This window comes from Cyprinus carpio, chromosome B23, assembly GCF_018340385.1.
Source record: "Cyprinus carpio isolate SPL01 chromosome B23, ASM1834038v1, whole genome shotgun sequence".
NCBI lineage: Eukaryota > Metazoa > Chordata > Actinopteri > Cypriniformes > Cyprinidae > Cyprinus > Cyprinus carpio.
This window is the reverse complement of record NC_056619.1, coordinates 10,905,875-10,922,794: the sequence shown is the minus strand read 5'-3', so window position 1 is coordinate 10,922,794 and position 16,920 is coordinate 10,905,875. Positions and strand designations below refer to the sequence as shown.

Genomic DNA, 16,920 nt, shown 5'->3' with positions numbered 1-16,920 from the left:
TCTTGTATTGGTTCACAACACGCCTTTAAAAACCTTTTCTTCTGTTTAGTCTTCTGGTTTATTTTTCAGTGTATTTCAGAGGCATCACATTCTTGACATTAACACACCATTAACTACGACTTTTGGCTCAGTAAACTCCTAATTTGTTGCTTGTTAATAGTTAGTAAGGTAGTTGTTAAGTTTGGGTATTGGGTAGGATTAGGGATGATGAATATGGTCATGCAGAATATGTGCTTTAAGTACTAATAAACAGCCAATATGTTAATAATAGGCATGCAAATAATAATCAACTAGTTAACAGTCAGAATCGGTCCCTATACTAAAGTGTTCCCCTTGAGGCTTTTGCGTGTGTCCATAGGTTCATCTTATTCATTGCAGTTTCTTCACTATTTTTTCCACAGTTAATTTTCATCCAAATATCCAGTCTGTTTGTATCATCAAGTTTCAGAATTTATCATGCACATTTCTTGACTCTACTCAACTTCCTTAGTGTACTCTTGTTGAACTTCCTCTGCTGTTTGTGCCACTGGTGTTGCAGATCCTTCCTCTCATTCAGCTGTTGTCCACCTTGAGTTTAAATATCTGCTGTGGGATGTGGAAAGTCAATCTCATCATCAGTTTCAGGCATTTGTGCCTGCTCAGCTTCATCAGCCATTACAGTAGTCTGAGTTTACTGTTGCTTTTCAACACTCTGCACTATAAGAGAAACGCTCTGACCCTTTATATAAACCACTTTTAGCCCCGGCTCCTGCTTCGCTATAAACTTGTTGCTGTCTTGCAGGTTTCCTCACATAGATCTTTTTTTATATATACAATAACTATTCATAATGGCCAACGTGGTTGTGCGCCATTCAGAATTGAATTTAGCATGCAGTTAAATTCCATTTCAGTTTTAAAGGAATAGTTCACACAAAAATGAAAACTTGCTGAAAGATTACTCAAACTGAGGGTGTTTCTTCATCAGAACAGATTTAGAGAAATGGAGCATTTCATCACTTGCTCTCCAATAGATCCACTGCAGTGAATGGGTGCCATCAGAATGAGAGTCCAAACAGCTGAGAAAAAGTGAAAGTAAAAGTGACGTGACATACAGCCAAGTATGGTGACCCATACTCATAAATTGTGCTCTACATTTAACCCATCCAAAGTGCACACACACAGCAGTGAACACACACACACCATGAACACACACCCGGAGCAGTGGGCAGTCATTTATGCTGCGGCGCCCGGGGAGCAGTTGGGGTTCAGTGTCTTGCTCAAGGGCACCTCAGTCATGGTATTGCCGGCCCGAGACTCGAACCCACAACCTTAGGGTTAGGAGTCAAACTCTCCAACCATTAGGCCATCACAAAAAAAAAAACATCACAAAAAACATTACAAAAATCAACACTCCTGTCCATCAGTTAATGTCTTGTAAGAAATATTACCATAAAGACGTTTTAACTTTAAACTGTCGTCTCTGCCCAAAATACAAGTCCATAACCCATAATAACACTTTCAACAGTGAAAAATCCATTCCCTGTTGTCAAAATTCGTCAACATATTTGTTTAGAACAGTTTTAGACGTGAACGGTGCTTGATCTGTGTATATTTCTCCCTGCTTGAGATGAAATTACCTTTCCACCGGAGAAAGCAATATTTAAAGATGTTAAAAATGTCTTAATGATGGATTGGTTTATTACAAACATGCAGCTTTTGAATTATTGTGATGTTTTTATTAGCTCTTTGGACTCATTCTGACGGCACCCATTCACTTGGTGAGCAAGTGATGTAATGGTACATTTCTCCAAATCTGTTCCAATGCAGAAACAAACTCATTTACATATTGGATGGCCTGAGAGTGAGTACAGTTTCAGCAAATTTTCATTTTTGGATGAAACTATTCCTTTATTATATTTAAATAAAAGTAGTGAATGAAGTAGGATCAAATTGAATTAATTATTTTTTTTAAATGCATATGACTCTTTTTAGTCATAACTAGAAAATAACAGTCTGTCAAGTCTTTCCTAGGATGCATTACTTGTGTTGAATTTTTTTTTAGTTTTTGTGTGGAATACTAATTTAAAAACTGGCATATTTGAGCATATTTTCACACTGATAATCTGGAAGTAAAGCTGTAAATATGCTTGTAAAGAATGTGAAGTTGGTGACGGTCACGGACACGGAAGTTTACAGAGGATCATCTCCTCCTCTTCTGTTCCTGGTGCGGTGCCAGGTCTACGCAGCCTTGCATCCATGTGCAACAGGTATGAATAAACATAGAAGTAGTCCTATATAAACCTCCAGCTATAACCTGCAAATCCTTGGAAGGACACGAGGTCCTTGATGTTTCTGGGTCACGGCCAGGTAGTAAGGGTGGAAATCTTTTCAGGACCTGTCTCCACTCCATTCCTCAAAACCACATGGCCGAGATATTTGACTAATGTCCAAAAGTATGGCATGTCTCAGAGGACAGTTACATTCTTTCAGTGTACTGAATCCTCAAAACAAGCAATTCTATATTCCTAGACAAACATGGCATTGGCAGAGGAGACATTCATGCTGTTCAGCTCGACATCACATTCTGGAAGCTGCTAGACTCATCACAAAGGCAGATTTAATGTGGGTTGTTTTCACTAGATGTACCTTCACTACTTTTATCTACATCTATGAAATGGAAGCATTGACTGTGGCGAGGGACTTTCCTCAAAGCTACATAACCATTTAAGCCTTTTATTATCTGATTCTTTGATTGAACATCTGAAAATCTACACCTTGCCAGTTTGCGTCACTCTTGTTATTTACGACTGTAGTGGGAGATGTCAAGGGGCTTTCATCTGGAGCTTCTTTAGGGTCGAATGCGTAATTATATGTCACTAATGTGTCACATAATATTTCTTTAGGTTGAGGCACAATCTGACCACCTGCACTTTCCATTTCTAGTTGAGAAGTAGCTGACACTTGACCCTCATCAAATAGCTTTGACACTTTAGTAAGTTGAGTGCAAGTGCATTTGCACCATAATTTGTGATAAAGCTGTGCGATCAGCCCATCGCTGGGTGATAAGAGTTTGGCCATTACAGTTTGTTCTCACTTTTTTTGTGAACAGCTTTACTCATTGTCATGTGCTACAGATTGTGTGTCCTCTAGAACACGGTGCTCTTTATGTACGCTCCTTTTTTCATCTCACTTTCAGGTTTTGTGTACAAAGTCTTGTCAGGTGCCAGCTTCAGTACAGTACACAACAAACACTATTAGGTTAAACATAGACATCGGTTGAAATGAACAGAAGACCTACTAAACAGATACAGATGTTCCGTCACAGATCGAGCTGTTAGTGTCAAAAAAAAAAAATGTGATAGGTTGTTAAATGATTTCACATGAAGATTTAAATAAACTCTACAGCAGGGTTCCCAAACTTTTCCATTCCATGACCCACCCAGACAAGTATAATCTATTTCATTACAAACCAAAATATTTGAGATCAAAAACAATTGATCTGGGAGGTTAACACATGTCCCTCCCTCCTAGCTATGGCTCAGGTCTCTCTTTCGGTGTGAGTTTGTGGATTTTTTGTGCAGTGTTTTCGTCTGTTGTTTGCCAGACAGAAATCATGAAGTTAAATCACATCTCTTCTCAACAGGGCATGTGATTTGAAGTATTGCTCATGCCCACACCACAAATCTTGCAACCTCATGAAGTTGGTTCAGTGAATCTCTAGAGTGTGTAAAACTGTTATTGAAGCACATAGTGGCCAAAAGATAAAAATATATTTTTAGATTTAAAATGTTATGAGAGTGTGTGTGTAGCCTATGTGTGGTCTTGGTATTCCCTACTTTATGGGGGCTTTTTCTTGGTGCAGAAAGTTTTGTGTGGGGGTAAGGTTAAGGTAATGGGATAGAAAATACAGTTTGTACAGTATAAAAACATATAATACATAACATTTCTATGGAATGTCCCCATAAAGCATGGAAAGCATCAGTGTGTGTGTAGGTTAATGTTGAATTGAGCAGGACTGAGGCAGCAGTCTGTTAACTATTTCACCGTTCATGTGAAACCCAAACCCTTTCAGCACATAGCGATCAAGCCACACACACACACAAACACATGTGCAGACTAACAGAGAGAGACATTCTCACCCTCTGTGCCCCGTTACACTCTATTGCGCACACACACACACTTTTACGTCGTTAAGTTTGTCCTGATTGTGTCTTTCTACTAGAGACTGATGTTTTTGACTAAAACGATAGCCTACAGATTATTTTAATGTTCATGTGTCTGATAATCATTATGCAAATCTGATTTTAAATGATTGATTTGTTTTTGCTTTGTGACACAATAATTCAATTATCCTTATGCTACAACAAAAATATTTAAATATTTTAATAATAATAACAAAATAATTATAATGCATGTTCTAATAACAAAAATAATGCTTATTATTATTATTATTATTAAAATGTAAAATCAAATATTTAATAATTAAATTATCCTTATGCTACAACATAAGGATAATAATAATTAAATTAATAATAATAATAATAAATAGTTAAATTATCATTATGCTACAGCAAAAATATTATATATAAAAATATATTTATTTTTGAAATCATAAAAAACAAAAATAATTAAAATGCATGTTTTTCTTATGAATGATTACAACAAAAAAATCAAAAAAATAAAATTAAAAATATCAACATCAATACAAAAAAAAAAATATAATAATACAACGAATGATTACAATAACAAAATTAATGTGTGTTTATTATTATTATCATCATCATTATATAAATAGAAATTTATTTTACAATTTTAAAATATTTTAATATCTATATTATTATTTAATTTATAATTTTATATAATTCTTAACAATGATTGTTATTATTATTTATTGTTATATACATTTAATACATGTACATATATTTTTTATATTTCCGTAATGATAACAATATTAACAATAATTCATATTTGCTATTATTATTATCATCATCCTTATATAAATAGAAATATATTTTACATTTTTTTAAATATTTTAATATCCATATTATTATGTAATTTATAATTGTATATTATTCTTAATAAGGATTGTTATTCTTATTTATTGTAATACACAACTATTATACATTTAATATACATTTAATGCATGTACATATATTTTTATTTTTCACATTTCATTATTTCCATTTTTATTCTAATAAGAAATTCTACTTAACAGTTTTAAGTATCAAAAGTTCCTTCTTTTTGATGTCTTTGTGCATGGAAAATAATTTATCTGCATGCTCACATACACAGCAGCTCAGCGTTTGTGGTGTTGATTGGTGGGTGTAGGTAGTGGGCTGGAAGACCACCCCGGGTTAGACGGCCATTGAAGGGAGAACAAGTGTTTTTAGCTCCGGGGAAGGAGAGAATAGAGGAAGAGAGAGCAGCGTCTTAATGAATAACTGCTCTGCCTCGGTGTCTTTCACCTCACGGCCTACGGGGAGTCCTCCCCCCGATGCACACACATCGCTCTCTTTCTCTCCACGGCCCTTTCTTCTTTCTCTTTATCCTCATGCAGGATTTTCATCGCACATCAGTACGGCGAACTCGTGCACCAGAGCTTTGTTGCCTACATCAATACACACGTCTTTATGTGTGTGTGTGTGTGTGTGTGTGTGTGTGTGTGTGTGAACGAGGAGGGGAGCTGTAATGCATAGCTGATCTCAATCTGCCATCAGAGAAGCTGCGAGAGATTGCTTATGGAAGGGCCCCACCTCACTGCATCAAAATTCACGCTTGTTCTTCTCTGATAAGTCATCAGATATCTACACTGATGCTTCTGGTGCAGACCCTGGAGCTCAGTTTTACATGCATAGAACAGAACATGTGTCTGCTGAGATCTCCAAAAACAATTTAGGCTACTTGGAGACAAAGAGTGATATATGGCCATAGAAATTTGTTGATGTGCTGACAGGGCTGTATTTAATTTTGAGTGTGATTTCTTTTGTGGTTTTGTTGTGAATACGAGTTTGCAGTTTGTATCGTATGTGGTGATACAACAAATATCTTCTGTTTCTACTTTGTTGTCCTTGTGAGCTCTATCCAAAAACAAACATTGTTGTCCGATTCATGAACATATGACTTCTTTGAGCTGCTTCTAACAATCAGAGTGATTCCTGAATCAACATGTGACTTATTTACTGAACTGCATCTCGAACAGAAGAGCTTGGGAAAACTGTGGAGCAAAGTTATTATAGTTAACTGAAACTAAAACTATAAAAACCATGAACACATTTTAAACTAAACATATTATAAAATATAAAAACTAAATTTCATTTATTTGCCAAGACAACATTACTCATTCTAAATGTACTTAATGTACTAAAATAACTAAAACTGAAATAAAAATGAGTAAAAACTATAGACCTATTTGAAAAAACTAATAAAGCTGATAAAATTACTAATACTGAAAAAAGTAAAAATATATAGACATATTTAAAAACCAACAAACAAAAAACTACTAAAACTGAAATATATATATATATATATATATATATAGAATATATATATATATATATTATATATATATATATATATATATATATATATATATATATATATATTTCAGTTTTAGTAATTTTTTGTTATACAACAAACTGTTACAACTAAAAAAAAAATAGTAAACTAAACTGTTTTAAAAAACTAATAAAATGACAAAAACATGCCATAGAAGTACTCAAACTAAAATTAAATTAAAACGATATAAACATACAATATACAGTGCTGTTCAAAAGTTTGGGATCAATAAGATTTTTAATGTGTTTTTAAAGGGGTCATATGATGTTGCTCAAAATAACATTTTATAATAAAATGACAAAAACACCATATCATTACTAAAACTTTAAAAGTGAAAATAAAATTGGAAAATATAATTAGAAAAAAATCTAAATATTAATACAAACTATAATAATATCTCAATGATATTAAAATAACACTGCTGTGAAAATGCTCACCAGCTGTTTCGAAAGCTTAATTACTTGAATTAAAAAATAAAAACAATTAAATAATAAATAAGTTTATCAAGTTTAAAATGTGTTTTGATATGTAGTTATTGACTGAAGTAATAAAATATCATAATACAAAATATTAAAATTGCATTGAAATATTGCTTACATGAATTTGGTCTTGTCTGTATTTTCAGCATTTCAGATAACAGTACAGTATGTGACTCTGATATTCAATCTGACTGACTTTAATCTGAACCTATGCTTCAGTGTGAAGCAGCCTCTCAAAAGAGATGTTGTTTGGGTTATGAATGAGCAGATTTCTGTGTCTATGTCACTGTCCCACAAACACACGGCTGTCATTTCTCTGACGGAGCGTCCAGCGGTGAGATGCAGAAATTGATCGTGTTTCGAAAGAAATGTGAGGAATGTGTTCTGCTCCGCAACCATTTTCACTGCCTGTTTATGCAGGAATGTTATTTTTTTACAACTTTCGCTCTCCCCTCCTCCTCGTCTCTCCTTAACTGCACATCCTTCTAAATCCAGACAGGAAAGAAGGGAGAGGTGAGCTCTCCTGCAGTAAACAAAAAAAATGAGCTAACTTTGGAGTTGATTGACAGAAAGACTGAAAGAGAGAGAGGTCTATTGTAAAGTGTTGCTGATATCTGTAAACAAAAGGGTCATGGAAACAATGCCTGTTGTTTTAAGCGGTGCTGACGAAGCTTAACTTAGAGATTGTTTGTTGCTGACCGCGTCTGAAAGAGAACGAAGGGAGAGAAGAAACAGAGCAGATTTTAGTCTTCATATTTTCTCGTCATTAAAATAAAATCTACACTTGTTTGAAACGTAGAGATGTCTAAATAGAAGTTCAGATGTTTCTGTGAGTGAGTAATTACGTTTTATTGTCAGGTTTAACTCATAAAAGTAAAATGTACATTTTAGAGGTGATTAAAGTTTGCAAAGTTTATGATTAAAGGTTTAAGGTTTCAACATCAGGTTATTTCAGTTCTTGTGACGGCATTAATCTAATTTAAATTATAACAATTAATCCTACAATGAAAAAAAAAAATCAAATTAAAATGTAAAAAAAAATTTTAAATAATAAGATCAAAAGATTGGGGATAATAAGATTATTTAATGTTTTTAAAGTCTCTCATGCTCCTATGCATTTGACCAAAAATACAGTAAAAACATCAAAATTGTGAAATGTTATTACAATTTAGAACAATTGCTATCTATCTGAATATATTTAAAAATGTAATTTATTTCTGTGAAGCAAAGCTGCATTTTCAGCATCATTACTCCAGTCTTCAGTGTCCCATGATTCTTCAGAAATGTTTTTGCTGATTTGATGTTCAAGAAATTATCAATGTTGAAAACAGTTGTGCTCAATGAACTTTTTATGAAACATTGTTTCATGATAATTTGATGAACGAAAAGTTCAAAAGAATAGCATTTATTTGAAATAGGATATTTTTTTGTATCATTATAAATTACAGCCACTTTTGATCAATTTAATGCATCCTTTCTGAATAGAAGTCTAGATTTCTTTACCCCAGACTTTTTAATAGTAGGTAATACATTTTATTTTAATTTACTTAACTTTATATTATTTTTTTTATTTTATTTTATTTTATTTATTCAATAAGCCACTAAAAACATATATTCTGGAAACAAAATCATGAGATGCATAAAATGGCTGACGGCAGGACAGGAGCTGCAGGTGTAAACGCTGCCAATTTTAAACTAAAAACTGATCACTTTGATTTCAAAACTGAGTTTTGAATGGCAAAATTCTCCCCATAGAACACAAAAAAATTATTGTTATTGGCTATACTGCTATCCTTTTGTTTCTATCATTACACTGCTGCTGGGAAAAAAAAACATACATCAGCGGTGGACAGACACACAAGTTGTTGTTACTAGTTTTGATTTATGCAGCCAATTCACTTCTTTCAACGTGATATAGAACGACGGAAAAGTGACTCTTCCAGCAAAGCACTTACAATCTATCAAGAGAAGAAAACCATCTCAATCAGTTATTTAGCCATTACTTTTCTTCTGGCGAATGACGTTAATCAAAATCCAGGACCTAATTTTAATAAAGACGACGCACGGCCTTTTCTATTTAACTTAACACAATACAATTTAAAACCAAACTGCGTCCACACAATGAGACAAAGGATTTTCATCTGTTTAAAACAGCAAATCATGAGAAACTTTTATGGGACATTTAAACATCAGAAGCGTTGCCTCAAAAACTGAAAAACTGGAACAGCTACTTACAAATTTAAACTTTGATTTGCTTTGCTTGTCAGAAACGTGGCTAACAGAAACATCACCAAACACTGCATATCTGGTCCCGGGATATAAAGTATTCAGAAAGGACCAAAAATTTGGAAAAGGTGGTGGACTGCTTATATATGTGAAGGACTGCATTAAATGTAAGAAAATTTAATTCAGTATAGAATATAGAATATATTGCTGTAACAATTGTTTTATCTCCATGTATGATATTTACTGTAGTGGGCATGTATATTCCTCCTTCATCAAATAGTATTTTCTATGATCATCTGAGAAATCTTATGAAGGGGTTTGATCCAAATAAAGAATTAATTTTGGTTGGAGACCAAATATAAATATAAATTGGAACGAGAAGTCAAATAGAAAAAAGCTTCAGGAGATAGTAAGTCATCTTGACCTAGTACAGTTAATCAGGGGCCCTACTAGAATCACCTCATCATCTGAAACTCAAATTGATCTAATATTTAGCAACAAGCCAGAAAGAATTACTAAGTCAATAAATTTATTAACAGGGCTATCAGATCATAATCTTATATTAGTGGTAAGAATATTAACAAAACACAGGTTTTTATATCAACAAGAAAAGGAAAATGTGCTAAATATTATACCAAAAAGACTTAAAAACTAACTTGAAGAGGAATTTTAAAAACTAGATTGGAATGAGACTCTGTCTACAGATAATTAAGAAGCTGCCTCTGAATGTTTAATGGTAACAATTAATAAGATCAAGGGTGAATTTAGTAAAAATTTTACTTTTTCTAGAAAGTAGCAGAATTTGCCTTGGTTAAAAGAACAGTTATGGAAGTTAATGAAACAGAGGGACCATGCTTTAAAAATAGCGCTTAAATCAGGGTCAGCTCATGATAGAAGGATATCTCATCACTTACGTAATAAAGTTGTAAAGGAATTGAGAAAAGCGAAAGCAAATTTTTTTATTGATCTTATAAATGATGCAGAGGGGAATAGTAGAGAAGTAGGGGAGAATATCAATAAAGTACGAAAGAAAAGTAATAAAAATTATAAAGCTATTGAATTACAGGTTCATGGAAGTTTAACTCAAGATAAGCATCAAATTGTTAGTGTATTTAATATTTCTTTATAGACTCAATTCAAGATTTAACACATGGATTTGGTGTGAGAAGTAAGGATATTATTTTACCAAATCATGATCTTACTATTTTTAATATTTCTGAAGTATCTGAGTCCTATATAATAAAAATTTTAAGCCAGCCTAAGAGTTCTAAGGCCAAAGATGTTTTTAATTGTGACTCTGTATTTGTTCAAAAGTATGCAAATGTTTTTAGTACACCTACAACTCATTTAGTTAATTTGTCAATAAAACAATGTGTCATTTTCCAAGTGCCTCGAAGTCAGTAGTAATAGCACCTATATTTAAGACTGGTGACCCTGCTAACGTAATTAACTATAGACCTATCAGTATTCTACCAGTTGTTTCTAAAGTAACTGAAAAGGTCATTTGCAATCAGTTAGTAGAGCATTTAAACCTTGGTCATTTTCCATTACATCGTATGCAGTTTGAATTTTTCTACTAATACATTAACATGGATGGAGTCATACTTAAATTTAAGAAAACAATGTACACGAATTAATGATGCATGCTCACCATTTCTTGACTGTAATATTGGAGTCCCACTGGGGTCGATTCTTGGACCAGTTTTGTTCAGTTTATACAGTAATGATCTGCCTACAGTTTGTCCAGAGGTCCAGGTTCAGATGTATGCAGATGATACAGTTGTTTATACTTATGCTAAGACAAAAGATCAAGCTGCTAACAAACTAACTGTGCATTGAAGTCTCAGATTGGCTGTGTCATTCTTGCCTTACTCTGTGGGAATGTTTTTTTCGATCAAGAAAGTTGATGAGCGTTGTCCAGATATTCTAGTTAAAGGAGAGGAAATAAATATTGTTGAACATTTTAAATATTTGGGTATGATTATGGATTCTAACTTAAATTTTATGAAACATATTAAAAAGGTCTCTAAAAGTACTAAGGCAAGTTTGGTGATCTTCAGGAATATTAGGCACCAATTACATGTACCTCTGGCTGCTGCTAAAATCTTGTTGCATACAATGATCCTCCCTCATTTATCTTACTGTGCTACAAGTTGGTCTCATGCAAGTAAAACTATGTTAAAACCATTATATACTATTCATAAATAAGCTGTAAAAACCTTAGCTAAAAAGCCAAGGAGTTATCATCACTGTAATATTATTAAAAATTATAAATTATTGACGTTTGACAATTTTTTATTATTTGCTGATGTGTTTAATGTACTAACTATGATCTTGCACCACCACCTCTTAAACAGTGTGTGACTTTCTGTAAGGACAATATCAGGCAGACTAGGTCATCAGTTAGAGGTGACTGTTCAACTAAAATTAAGAAAACTGTTTTTGGACAAATAGCTTTTTTCAGTTAGAGCAGCAGAAAGATGGAATTTAATACCAGTTTATATTAGAGAGTGTACAACACTTAGTATTTTTAAAACTACGCTTAAAGTATGGCTTAAGGAAAATCTGATATGTGATCATTGACTTGGATTTGTAATTTAATGTAGTATGATGTGATATTGTATGTGTTATATGAATTGTATTGTTTGTCACTTAATATTGTAATTTTGTAACTACATCCTGCCCAGGTACTGCAGATGCAAATTAGCTTTATAGCTAACTCTGGCACAACACTGTTATTGTGCGTTGTCCATGTACAAATAAACTAAATAAATAAATAAAAATGACTGGTATTGTTCACGTTTTTGTTTCTGGTGCAGTTTTACCAAGAAATAAGTAGCAGATCAACTCAAGCATTTGTCACAAATATGCGATGTAAAAAGTAGTTGAAACAAAAATAGTTTTAATAAAAATACCAGCTCTCAGTTCACACACCCAAGTTAATTTTGGACTGCGTCTGTATTACAGTCGTTTTAGGAAGTGCATGAGTGAGAATGCTGAATGAATGGCAGAATGAAAAAAAAAGTGTGATTGAGATATAAAGCAGAGACATTAAAACGTTCAGAGAAATGTTTGAGGGATGCGGTAGGGAGTGGGAAGAGTGCGGGAGAGAGGAAGAGAGTTGGCACGTTGCCGTCTGGCAGGATGCCTGCTGTTCTGGAGCTCTGTGTCACCACCAGGACTCCCTGCCAGAAGGGGTTTCCCCTGACTCACCTCAACTCAAACACACACACACACCATTCACAGTGACATCAAAATCAACCCACATTGTGAACCCCACATACACTAGAGCTACATATAAAACCTGAAATATCTTTAAACTTTTATCTATCTCCACCATACTCTGTCTCTCTGTCCCCAGATCACCTGCTTATTTACATTTATGTGGAAACCAAAAAGCCTCAGTATCTCGTCCCGTCTTAAAGTTGTTTTTTCAGCATTCACGAGGGGAATCCCTGAGGAAATCAGAAAGGCATCTGGCAGCGATATCTTTTAACTCCACACATGCCTTTTCCTGTTATCCAGCTCTTGTAGCTTCTGATAGCTTCCAAAACCAGACTTAAATCAAAACATCCGTTCAACTAAACATCGATTTGTTTGCTCTGTCATTGTTTGGCCGCAAATTAGATCAGGGAGGGAACCCGCTTTAATTGGCCTTTGTTTGTTAAGCCTGTTAATTTTCTTTTACCTTCTTTTTTCTCAGGCGTCGTTAAGTGGGGTCCGTGTGTTGGCCAGATGTCTTCATGCTAAAAGTATATTGAGAGCTTTTTTCAACATGAAGAAAGGATGAATGAAAGGGGATGCAGATAGAGCCGTTTACTCTGTGGTGTTTGTGCACCGAGGGGTCAATGGTTATAAAATCAATGGAGCGGAAATGTTTCTTGCTGACTTTTTAGATTTACGTTGAGACTTTTGAACGTGTTGTTTGTTCTGAATTACAAAACGGACAGTTCCTGTCATGCTAAAGTGCACAATATGTTAACAGCTTTGATGCTAAACACTTCTTACCTACCTACTGTGTATATCACTGTTCCGCAGCCATGAAGCCAATTATTAACTTTGTTAAACCAATTTTTTGGTCATGACCCACTAGTGTGAGATCAGTTTTCTAGCAGAAGGATGGCTGTTTAATAACGTTTCCCTCATAAAATAACATTTTGATTAATTCTTTCATATTTAAATTTTGATATGCATTAACTATTTTAGAAAAACAATAAAGCACTCAAGGCTGTGCTGCTGTGTTGTGAATACAGTCACTCAGTGGCATAGTTTCTAACAAAGCCATTTAACCATGGCTGTTTTTTACAAGAGAACACAACCTTGAATGCAGTATTGCTTTAAAGGGAATCTATTACGCAAAATCCTCTTGTACTAGACATAAATGTGTGTTGGCAGTGTGTGAACACAACCACCGTACAATGATAAAAATCCACCCACTCCTCATTTTTTAATCCCCTTTAAACCAAATCACTCTCACTAGGCCTGCCGTTTTGATTCTCATGCAGTGTGACGTCACACTGCATAAGGCGGGCCCACGGGGGTTGATTGACAACTATGCATTGCTATAGTTTCCACTCTCAGCAGTTGTACACTGTCCTCCATTATATCCGCTCTCGAGCATATGTAACGTCAACAATGTCTCAAAAAAGCGCGAGATTCATTCGGTAGCGCTGTCGCTTGGCTCTGTCCATTGATCCGCGCCAGTGATAGGTCAGCGCAGCGCAAGCTCTGTAACATTGCACTGTTTCGTTCCACTTTCAGCTAAACATACAGCTAAACACCGGTTCTCTTGCTCTCAGTCATGTTGCTTCTTCCGCCTTTTTATTGCTGTAGATATGCAATGCAGAGAGACGTATACGTGATGCCGCCTTCTGAAGACGGGTCGGGAATATGCAACTCATTTGCATTTAAAGTGATACACTCCAAAACAGCTCTTTTTTAGACACACCCCAAAAAAAGGCATTTTCCAGCTGTTATAATAAATTATCTGTTGGGTATTTTGGGCTGAAACTTCACAGACACATTCTGGGGACACCCGAGACCAATATTACATCTTGTAAAAAGGGGCATAATAGGTGCCCTTTAAAGACTCAGTTTACTCAATGAAAATGAATAATGAATTGTCATCATTTATATATCAGTTGGATATCATCTATACAATCCAAAAAAAGATGTTGGATATCAGTGATACTAGCCTAAAAAAGATGCCATTAAACAAATATTAAAAATATACTATCTTTATATTGATTCTACATTAATTTGAAGATGGAATGTGATATTATTGCAATATAAAAGTATATTTAAAAACTTTAATGTTAGGTGGGATTAATCACGATTAATTTCAGGAAATTAATTTCAGTGTGATTAGTTATTTTTTTTAAACGATTGACAGCACTAGTTTATTTATTTGTTGTCTAAAGATGCCACAGCTGTTTGGCTACCAATATGTAAAGTATTTGGTTAACATTCTTCAAAATATCTTCTTTTGCGTTCCACCAAAGAAATAAAAACGTAAAGCTTTTAAATGACATGAGAGTGAGTAAAAGACGGATTACAGGATTTTTTATTTTGGGTAAACTATCCCTTTAAATGTTGCAGTTGTGCCAGTATTTCTACAGTGTCATGTATACTGTAGAAAAGGTGTTATGCTGTAGCTCTATGTATCTGTTCTGTCATGTTCCTGGGAGAGACTTTCAGTGGAGTGTTTTTGGATGGCGTGATTAATTGTTTTTTGGCAATCCCACCTCAATAGAACTTTAATCTGTTTATTTTTCTTTAAATCCACATATGTGCCAACTTGAACCACAGGAATGGCACACATGAAGGGAGAGGGAGTGAGAGAAAGCAAGATAGCTGTGCCGTGTGTTTTTATTGGCATCATAGATGAAGGAACTGTTGTGGCACCTTTTATGTTTGTTAGCTAGCATTGGCAAATAAGCTATTGTTATTTTTAAACTGTAGGTTTTTATGAGCAGGCTGCTTTTCTCACAGTCACTCACTTTCATTATTGCGTGCACTTTCTTTCTTTCTCAGGTTTGTGTAATTTGTTAGTGAAATATGGTATGATTCTCGGTTTCATTTTTTTATACTTGTAAGTCATCACCCAAAATAACCAGATTCTGTTGTATGACTTAAAGAGTCAAGGTGTATCTGGCAAGCATGACCCTATTAGCTGGTAAATGCTACGACTACATAATTTTATAGGGGAAAAAAGCATCTTTTTTCTATAGATAGCATTCAAAGGTTGCTGATTTTATTTTTATTTTATTTTAAATTAGACAGAGGTTTATTTAGTGCTGTCAAATGATTAATCGCGATTAATCTCATCCAAAATAAATGTTTTTGTTTACACAATATATGTGTGTATGCTGTGTATATTTATTATGTATATATAAATACAAACACATACAGTATATATTTTGAAAATATTTACATGTACATATTTATAGTCATATAATTTATATTATATAAAAATATATTTAATTTATAAATATAACATATTTTTCTTAAATATATACATGCATGTGTGTGTATTTATATATACATAAAAAATGTACATAGCACACACACATATTATGTGAACAAAAACTTGTATTTTGGATGTGATTAATCATTTGACAGCAGTAGTTTTATTATTTTCTTTAGCAAGGATGCATGAAATTGATCAAAAGTGACAAAAATATTTTTTTTACAAAAGATAAAAAAAAAAATAATAATTAGACCACTCAAGTATTTTTAACATTTATAATAAGAAATGTGTCTTGAGCATGCAGCGAATCAGCATTTTAGAATGATTTCTGAAGGTTCATGTGACACTGAAGACTGGAGTAATGATGCTGAAAATATAGCTTTGCATCAAAGGAATAAATTACATTTTAAAATATGTTAAATAGAAAACAGTTCTTTTAAATTTGAATTAATAATATTTCACAATATAACTGTTTTACTGCATTTTTGATCAAATAAATGCTGCCTTGATGAGCATAAGAGACCTCTGTCAAAAACACAAGAAGATTTTATACAAGTCAGATTTTAAATTTGTAGTTTATACATCACATTATATAATATTATAGTAGTAATTAAAAACTGCGTCTGGATGTACCATACACATGAGCAAAGATTGTGGCAGCCAAGCAACTGCCATTGAAATGAGAGTAAAAGCTAAGCTTTCTCTGTGCATTAAAGACAACTTTAAAGGGACAGTTAACCCAGAAATGAATATGCATATTAAAAATACATATCAAGATTTGAGAGCTATGATTTCACAGACTTTCATGAATTTCCTCACTTAAATCTATCATATGATTGCAAAGCGTGGATCACTTTTAGCAAGACTTATTGTATTTTATGTTATTTTCGTTGCTAGTCATCCACTTGTCACTGCGAGATTCTTTTGAAGAATCACACCGTGCACTTTACCACTTCCCTTAGCGATTGTGAAGAATGAAATGCACCAATCAAATCTGTTCTAATGAGACAAACACAAGGCAGATGAGGTGAGCTGCCCTGCTGTAACGGTCAACCACAGCGGGGCTAAGTATAGCTGCGTTTCCCTGTGTTTGTGCCCAGGCTGGTGGATGTGTTTAATGTGGAGGGGGGCGGAGACGGTGCAGATTGTGGCCACATCCCGTGCTGGTAGCCAGGGCCAGTGCAGTGTAACTGTTGATGGTTTGGCAGGGCT

At 34.0% G+C, this 16,920-nt stretch overlaps 1 protein-coding gene and 1 long non-coding RNA gene across 2 annotated transcripts in view; both read left to right on the top strand.

The window, feature by feature from the left end:
* Positions 1-16,920, top strand: part of LOC109048065 (zinc finger protein PLAGL2-like) — a 42,230-nt gene that overhangs the window by 11,458 nt on the left and 13,852 nt on the right. The gene's annotated exons all lie outside the window — the stretch shown is intronic.
* Positions 1,853-16,920, top strand: part of LOC122141960 — a 28,920-nt gene continuing 13,852 nt past the window's right edge. Inside the window, exon 1 of the long non-coding RNA XR_006158239.1 lies at positions 1,853-4,088. This is a non-coding gene — a long non-coding RNA (uncharacterized LOC122141960). The remainder of the gene's footprint in view (positions 4,089-16,920) is intronic.